This window comes from Megachile rotundata, chromosome 1 (genome assembly GCF_050947335.1).
Source record: "Megachile rotundata isolate GNS110a chromosome 1, iyMegRotu1, whole genome shotgun sequence".
Classification (NCBI taxonomy): domain Eukaryota; kingdom Metazoa; phylum Arthropoda; class Insecta; order Hymenoptera; family Megachilidae; genus Megachile; species Megachile rotundata.
The window spans coordinates 2,063,433-2,071,771 of NC_134983.1; positions in this window are offsets into that span (position 1 = coordinate 2,063,433).

Consider the following 8,339-nt stretch of genomic DNA (forward strand, 5'->3'; position numbering starts at 1 on the left):
GCTGATACGCTAACTTTTATGCAAGGTCCCCACTCTATCCTGCGGTGTTTCCCTGACTCCGAACGACATTACGCGCAACGGACTTGTTCTGTTGCTTGCATTGACGGAGTCATCCTCGCGCATTGTAATAGCAGTCTTACCCTTTGTGGTTTTGTTTTCTTTCCTTGCCACAATACATAGTGTAGCGGACCTTCAATCTATCTGGACAAAAGTCTTTGTGATGACCCTTGCAGGACTTTCCAATTTTTATTACTAGTTATTGTGAAAAGTCTAAAACAAGGGAAACCATATTTATAAATTCATTTTATGGATGTACGCTCAAGAATAAATCTAATGTCATTATGAAAAATATTGCAACTAAATCTAAATCTATTTGTGAATATGGAAATATAAAAATTTGGATACGTAGGACTTTAAGGATCAACAAGGATCAAGAAATCCATATACTTGGATTCCTCAATTCCAAGGTAGCCAAATTTAGTCTCAGTGATTTTAGATTCCAAATTTTTAGACCTTCATTAGGATTTTAAATCTTTAAATCGTCTTGGAATTTTCAATTCTTTAGATCTTAAAATTTCCAAATTTCTCGATCACCAAATGCCTTAATGCACAATTCCCTCGATCTTCGAAATTCAGATTTACCAAATACATATGTCCGTAAATTGTTTGACTGTTATATTTCTAGATTCCCAAATTCCTATGTCTCCGAATACGTAAATCTTCAAATACCAAAATTCCTGAAACATTAAGCCATATAGAAATTTTGAAATCTTCAAGCAACGAGCGAAACGCGTTTTTCCCTCAGCGTATTGTTCTTAAAATTTTATGTTGTAGAAATCTGTAAATTTGAAGATCATAGAAATGCGGATATCGAGAGTTGAAAATTTGAAAGCGTGTGAATTTGAGATTTAAAAAATGTGGGAATATGAAAATTTGTACGTTTGTAAGTTTAGAAGTTTTTTAGATTTGAAAATTTACTAATTTGATAATATTATACATAATTTATAAATATTAAATAAGAGGTATACGAAATACTATATCCTACACATATAGTATCTCTCGTCACATAAAGAATATTAGGTCCACATAGGTTGTAATCTAAATAGTTACGGCCAAATCTAATGTAAATTTAATTTAAATAACAGATTTAATTTTGTTAAAGTATAAAAATTGTATGCATTTTGGATTTCTTTGGAGGTCTTATATTCTGAATCACATTAGTAGTAGGTACATTTTAGCAGCATTCATACGATCTATAATAAGGTTATCATTGTGCTAAATGTTAAAAGTTCAATCAAATATTTAAAAATGTCTATCACAAAGGTTAACGTATTGTTGTGTGTGACATCGTCGTAGATTTTGATTTTCTTTTAAATTAATTTGTTATTATGTGCATATAACGGAAAAAATAATGCAAATTGTCTGTCAGATTCTAACGGTCTTTAAAAAAATAAAATGCTGCCTAAATTATTGTTGATACCTGATATCTTTATACATATTGGTTAAATTTTTCTTAGCGGGATATACTTTAATTATTTACGGTAGGAAAGTTCTGAAGTGAAAAACAATAAGCATTTTCAAAGACGTCTTTGGCATTTCGAGTAGTCACGTGGAAGATTAACAAAGTAATAAATAGTATCGGTTTTCGAACAGTTTAGACTGAGTACTTTAATTAAGTAGATCAGTTTCTGTAGAGGTACAGGTTTTAATTGTATATTACGAACAAAGTTGTAAATCACAAAATGTTATGTCCGTATTAGTTTGGGCTATAATATACTGCTAACAAATAATTTTCAAAGGATTCATTGATGTAAATACGTTGTACTTTATATCATTTGTGACTTTGCATTTTAATTTTTGTATAATTTTTACAATTGTTATTTTGAATATTTTGGAAAAAGTACTTTATTTAAAAAATGTTACGAATAATTTGGACGAATTGATATATTTTTTTAAAAAAAGAGTCAAAATTTAGATATCGCTACACGACAATGCAGACGAAGATAAAAGTATGCCAGTGTAATGACAACTCGCTCAGGCGGTATTTTATTCTTTTGAAGATTGTTGGGATTCAACTATTGATTTTTATTATTTTTCCCGTTATAAAAGATAAATGTCACATTGGTGAAACGATTAAAGAAGTAGTTAAGATAATTGCAATTTCTTAATTAAGACAATTGCTATTTCTTTTCTATTTAGACAATATAAAATTATAAATAAATACGTATATGCCAAAAGGTAAAATTTCAACTTTCAAATAATATAATGAGAAAATATTTTAATTATAATAAATTCTTTATTGCTGTATAATAAAAGAAAATAAAAATGTTAAAAGTCTATTATACATACCTACAATTTTAGATCATGTTGATATTACAACGAGTTTTTGAATAAGTAGAATTAAATTTTTATGTAGGTATTATTAACATAAATGTATAGAATACAAAACATGCTTATTTTAATACAATAAATATTAATAATATTAACAATATTTAATAAATATACGCTATAATAAATTAATCAACAGATCATCAAATCTATGAGGGCGTTATGCGTTAGATTTATTCAAACAAACGTTAAAATCATTAATGATATGCACAGGATGACTTTATTATTTTTTCCACCTTCTTGGTAGTACAGAGAAATGCAAGACTCTATTAAATTCGATTATAGTCGATTTGACTGCCTCGAGCTTCGTAAAATTTATCCCGACCTCAGTTCAGTTTGGCGACATAATAATATGTTCATGGAGGCATTATCTTGGCCGTAATTGATCCTTCAAGTTGAACTTATAAACACAAGGTGAAGGAAGACGAGCACAAACCTTGAGTCGATACATTGCACCAAACAAATACGCGGACACAAATTTCGAGTTTTTGCAAGGTCTTATGATTCCATTTTGATTGCTTGTCTCTAGTCGAAACTAACAACCCAGTTGTTTAGTATTAATAACTGTCGATTCAGCCATCCGAGACCAGTTTTTTACATTCCCGATTCGTAGGATCTAAGTGTCCTTGTCCGGTTATACGGTAACGTCCTCCGATTTCTTTTCCAACGAGTGGTTTCACGGTGTATTTCTACGTGAACGTGTCATCCTCGATCGTGCTCGTTTCAAGGGCTCTTCTTACGGGAATTGAATAAAAAATTGCGAAGTAATACACCGGTTGCATTTATTCAGGGTTGTATTGTTCGTTTAGAAAGAGATAGTGAGCTTCCGAATCTTGTACGAAAAAACTTTGTGCTTAAACTTGGCAATTAAGTAGATAAACTATGTGAAAAATAAGGGTTAAGATTACAATATTAATTATTTTACTACGTGCTATTCGAAATAATTATATATGTATTTATCCATTCTTTTTCCATTCTTTTGTTTTATATTATACTGTCATTCGGATTTCAAATGAAATAATTTCGTCTTTTGTTTTTCATTTGATCAAATACTTACTCTTCAACTATTTAAATAATTTTTCGAACACTTCAAATCAGTTCTGATAGTCGAAATTATAAGTTCACTACATCTTTAGGTAGCTTACTGTTATAAATTGTATTATGGCTTCTTTTCCTTCATAGTATCGCATAACAATGCAAGAAGAGCAATTCTGTGAGAAGAGATTTTGACATACATAATAAATTATCTGTTTTCTTGAAAAATACAATTTATAGGTAGGATAATAATGTACATTCACTTAGAAAAACTATTTATTTTTTAAGCAAATTATTGATAGAGAATGATTTAATTAAAACAAAAATTGTTTTTAATAACTAGTTACTGCTGCATTACTTAATTAATTTAAAAATCTTGATTTTAACGCTGATAATAACATTTGAATCGCTTTTAGTTGTTCTTTTTTTTAAACTTAAGGATTCGGGGAATTGTGATCTGAGGAATTTGAGAATCTGAACTTCAGAGGTTTTAGAAGTTGTAGAATTTGGAAATGCAGGATTTTACAGACTTAGAAATTCAGAAATTTGACAATTTTGGAATTGGAAAATATGAAAAATTGGAATTTTAGAATTTTGTAATTGACAATTTATGGAGTATTGGAGATTTGAAAATTAAAGATTATAAAATACAACTGATAATTTGGAAACTTGAGCAGCTAATAATTTAGGAATTTAAGAGTCGGGAATTTGGAAAAATAAATATTAAAAATTTTATATTATGGACATTTGAAAATTGGGAATTAGAAATTCAATTATTATGAATTAGGGAAATTTTAAATTTTGGAAGCTGTAAAAATTTCAGATTTGAAACTGTAGAGATTTGGATTTAAATATAAACTATGAATAAATATTTGTTGATATAGTCTGCATTTAGTTTAGTTTTTTGGAAATGATAAAATAATTATATTTAGTGCAGGTAATGTGATAGTATGAGTAGTTTTCGGTGCATCTGAGAAATTCCAAATTATATATAATGGATAGTGAAAAACAAAAAAAATTTATAATTGCATTCTGTCCATTATCTTTAAAGAAAATGATGAAATATTACTCTCACTGTATACAAGATAATAGTTCTGATTGCCGCAGTAAAAGCCCACGACTATTCACATTTCAAAATAGCCAATGCTTTCTCTGAATTTAAATTTTATTGTAACTATATAGAAGAATGTTAGTGAGTCAAATCTAAAAAAAAGAAAACAAAAAAAGAATCGACTGTTAAATAATTAAAAACCGGTTTTGTTAGTATGTGGGAAGAAATGGTTAAAAATTTACTTGAAAAAATATCTTTCATGTATGATAACTGTTTGAAATAATTATGTCGATGTTTTACATCTAAGTATAAATATAAAAGTAATCATTGTATATGAAATTTTTAGTTAAATAATATTAAAAGAGTAGTAGTGTTCGTCTTATATCTGGATGGTCAATAACCCGGGAATGGTCTTATGTAATTGTATATCCTTGTGAAATCAGCAAATCAACAAATATAGTATTTTTCATAAAAAAGCAATAAGTCGTTGTGTTTATGAAATTTCGAAATCTGTTCTCATAACATTCTTTTTCTTGCATTCTTTCTTGCATACTGCAAAAGGAAACAGTAATGGTATTATTCATAATAGCTAACTAGCTAGCTAGCTAAAAATGCAATCAATTTATAATGTTTACCAATAGTGTATTGAGTCAACATCGTTAACGCTGTCCGAAATATGTATAGATTTCCATATGTTGTCTCACGCACCCAAGTGTAGGATTCGTATTATTGAAGAATAATTAGATAAAAACTGTTCTACAGTGTGTATCTTTTTAGTGAATTGCTTAAAGTGGAGACAGTGTTAATAACAAATGTACTTGAATTATACAAATTTCTTTATTTTAAGTTTAATAATTACTTGAATTCAATAACTCTTTGTGTCAAGTCGAAGATACGAGTGAATAAGTTACAAATTCATTATTTGTCATCAAAGTTTGTCGAAACATATTCAACTGTCATTTTAGCCCTTAACGAACCAGAAGTATTTTAAGTTTATTTGTCGCCAAGTCGAAGCTGTTTTTCATATAGAGAGGAACTGTATAAACATTTTTATATTAAGTTTGGGAAACAAAATATTTAATTTGTTTAATAAACTAAAATATATTAAACTCAACTGTGTATAATAATTCTAATAAGTAAAAGTGCCACACAACGTCTATTGTTCTATCGTTAGTGGTTAATATACATTTCTGTAACAAATTAAAAGTAGTTAGAAATTTGTAAAACCTCAATAATAATTAAAAAATTTAGTAGTTTAAAAATAAAGCAATTTGAGCTTTGGAAATCCAATAATCTAGTAATCTAGTAATCTAGTAATCTAGTAATCTAGTAATATAGCAATCTAATAATATAGCAATCTAGTAATATAGCAATCTAGTAATATTGCAATCTAGTAATCTAGCAATTTTGTAATTTAACAGTCTAGTAATCTAGTAATGAAGTACTCTAGTAAACTATTAATCTACTAATTTAATAACGTGATAATTAGATAATTTGGTAGTTCGATCATTTGGTACTTCAGTAATTTACTAGTTTGACATTTATAAATTTAAAGATAGCAAAGATTTTAAATTAAAAATTTTTAGAATGTGGTCATTCAAATAGTGTTTGGAAATTACAAAATTTATATATTTTTGTATGTAGTATTTTGCTTTATTTTCTACAGTTTGCTTACGTACCTCATAAAATATTTTGCTAGTGACATATATTGATACGACTAATTGTAGGAAGTCAAATTCGAATTGTTTCAAACATTGTTTATATTTCGAGAATATGATAATACAGCTGTATTATGGTAAGCGTAAATTATAACTGTGAATTATTTAATAGCTATTTAGTGTCAATAATATTATTTAACAATCCATAAAAATGGTAGTCGCCCTAAACGTTTGTTTACAATTATAAACGTTCGAAGTATCAATAAATTATTAACGCATAAATAAATAAAAAGCTGCAAATAGTACTATCCAATGGTCCATTTTGCGTATAAGCAATAGACTTTAGACTGTTATGATATTCATATTTTTTTGCAAACAGAGAAATTCGGACTAAAGGGAAGATAAATCTGTCATTCGAAATCTCTAAGTCTCTAGGTAGACGTCTAAACTTTATTTTGATCGACACCATGGCGCCTGTACTAATAACAATCGCTTAATCCGAAAAAAAGCTGGAACCCGTTCCGAATTCCATTGTCGTAAAAATTCCAATTTCTGAATATATGTATAGAACTACAGTCTACGAAACCAGTTTTTTCCTAACGTCACTTGTATTTTGTCTAAAACTTTTATCAGTTTTTCTACAAAATATTTACAAATTTCAAGGTCAGCGAATTTTGAAGAAAAAGTTTGCCTCATACAAATGCAACAATTTTTTTGTAACGCGAGATAAACATTGTAATAAATACAACTTGAAGTACGGTTTATAAATCACTTTAGTTTTTTTTAACGCATTAATGGCCACCAGAGTTATTATACGCTTAACTTAATCGAATGAAATAAAAACAAATGAAATATTTATGTACATGTATTATAGAATGTAATATGTGTATATTTTATATTGGTACTTATATTTCTACATTCCTTGTTGCTGTATATCAAATTTGTATGCATCTAGACACCTATATCCCTATATTTCTACATACCTACATTCTTATACCTCTAAATGTCTATGTCCCTAACCTAACATAACGGTGTTAGGTCCTTCTACTCTTATACTCTTAAATCCCCAGATCCCCATATTTCTATATCTCCTAGATCCTTTGATTACCACGTCCCTAGATAGCTCTAGTTATGTATCATTAATTATTAATAGTACAGGGTTAAAAATTGAGAAATAAATGGAACAATGTATAGATATTATAATTGTAATTGCATTTGAATATATGTGTTATATTATAATTGTAATTACATCTATATTATATGTATTATAAAATTATAACTTATAACCTATAATTAAATAATTTGAGTTATAAGCGATAATATTTTTAATTACAATTATAATGCAATAATTCAATTATGTTATGCTTGCAATTAAAATCGTATTGTTTTTACCGAAACAAATGAACTTTATTTCTTTTCATAATTTTCTGTACTATGTTAAATACCTTTTAAAGGAACTTTTACTGTCAATTTACGTTTTTCATTTCTTGTTTAGTAGAGCGATATACTGGTTATATTGTGACAAATCTCATCCATGTCATCTATTTTTGCAATAAATTTTCAGAGTCTTATAAATTGATATCAGTTCAGAAAGTTTGTTTATCTTACCACTATTATTGTGTAACAATTTATAGGTAAATTGATCAATACATAGAAGAAATAACAGGATATTGAAGTTCTTAGGTACATATTATTATTGAAGAAAGATGTAGAATGTTTGATCTTGTGATCGATCAACTACCGTATACAATTTCAACCTACTTCGTTAATTTTCTAACAACCTCTTTGTGCAATGCATTACAGAAAATCATAATCTATTTATAGCATGTGGGTGTATTGTATGATTTTGATCTAGAGAGTGAAATTAAACATTTACGATGCTGGATTAATAAAATATTTTTCTTATCTTTTACTTATATGATGAACAAACGGAACATGTGTTCCGGGCATTGCGTTAAATAGTCCCGCGTTTAAATTTTTAATTTTCAAATATAACAACTTGAAATTTCCAAGTTTGGAAATTAAAAGATTTGCTTTACAACTTTTTAAATTCTTATATTTCCAACTTTATAAATTTTTGAGTTATCAAATTTAAAGAATTTAACAGTTTTATAATTATATTTTATATAATTCTATCTGTTCAAATTGTCAGATTGCGAAATTTTCAAATTTTAAAGATTTAAAGATGGAAAATTTGAACTGAAAAA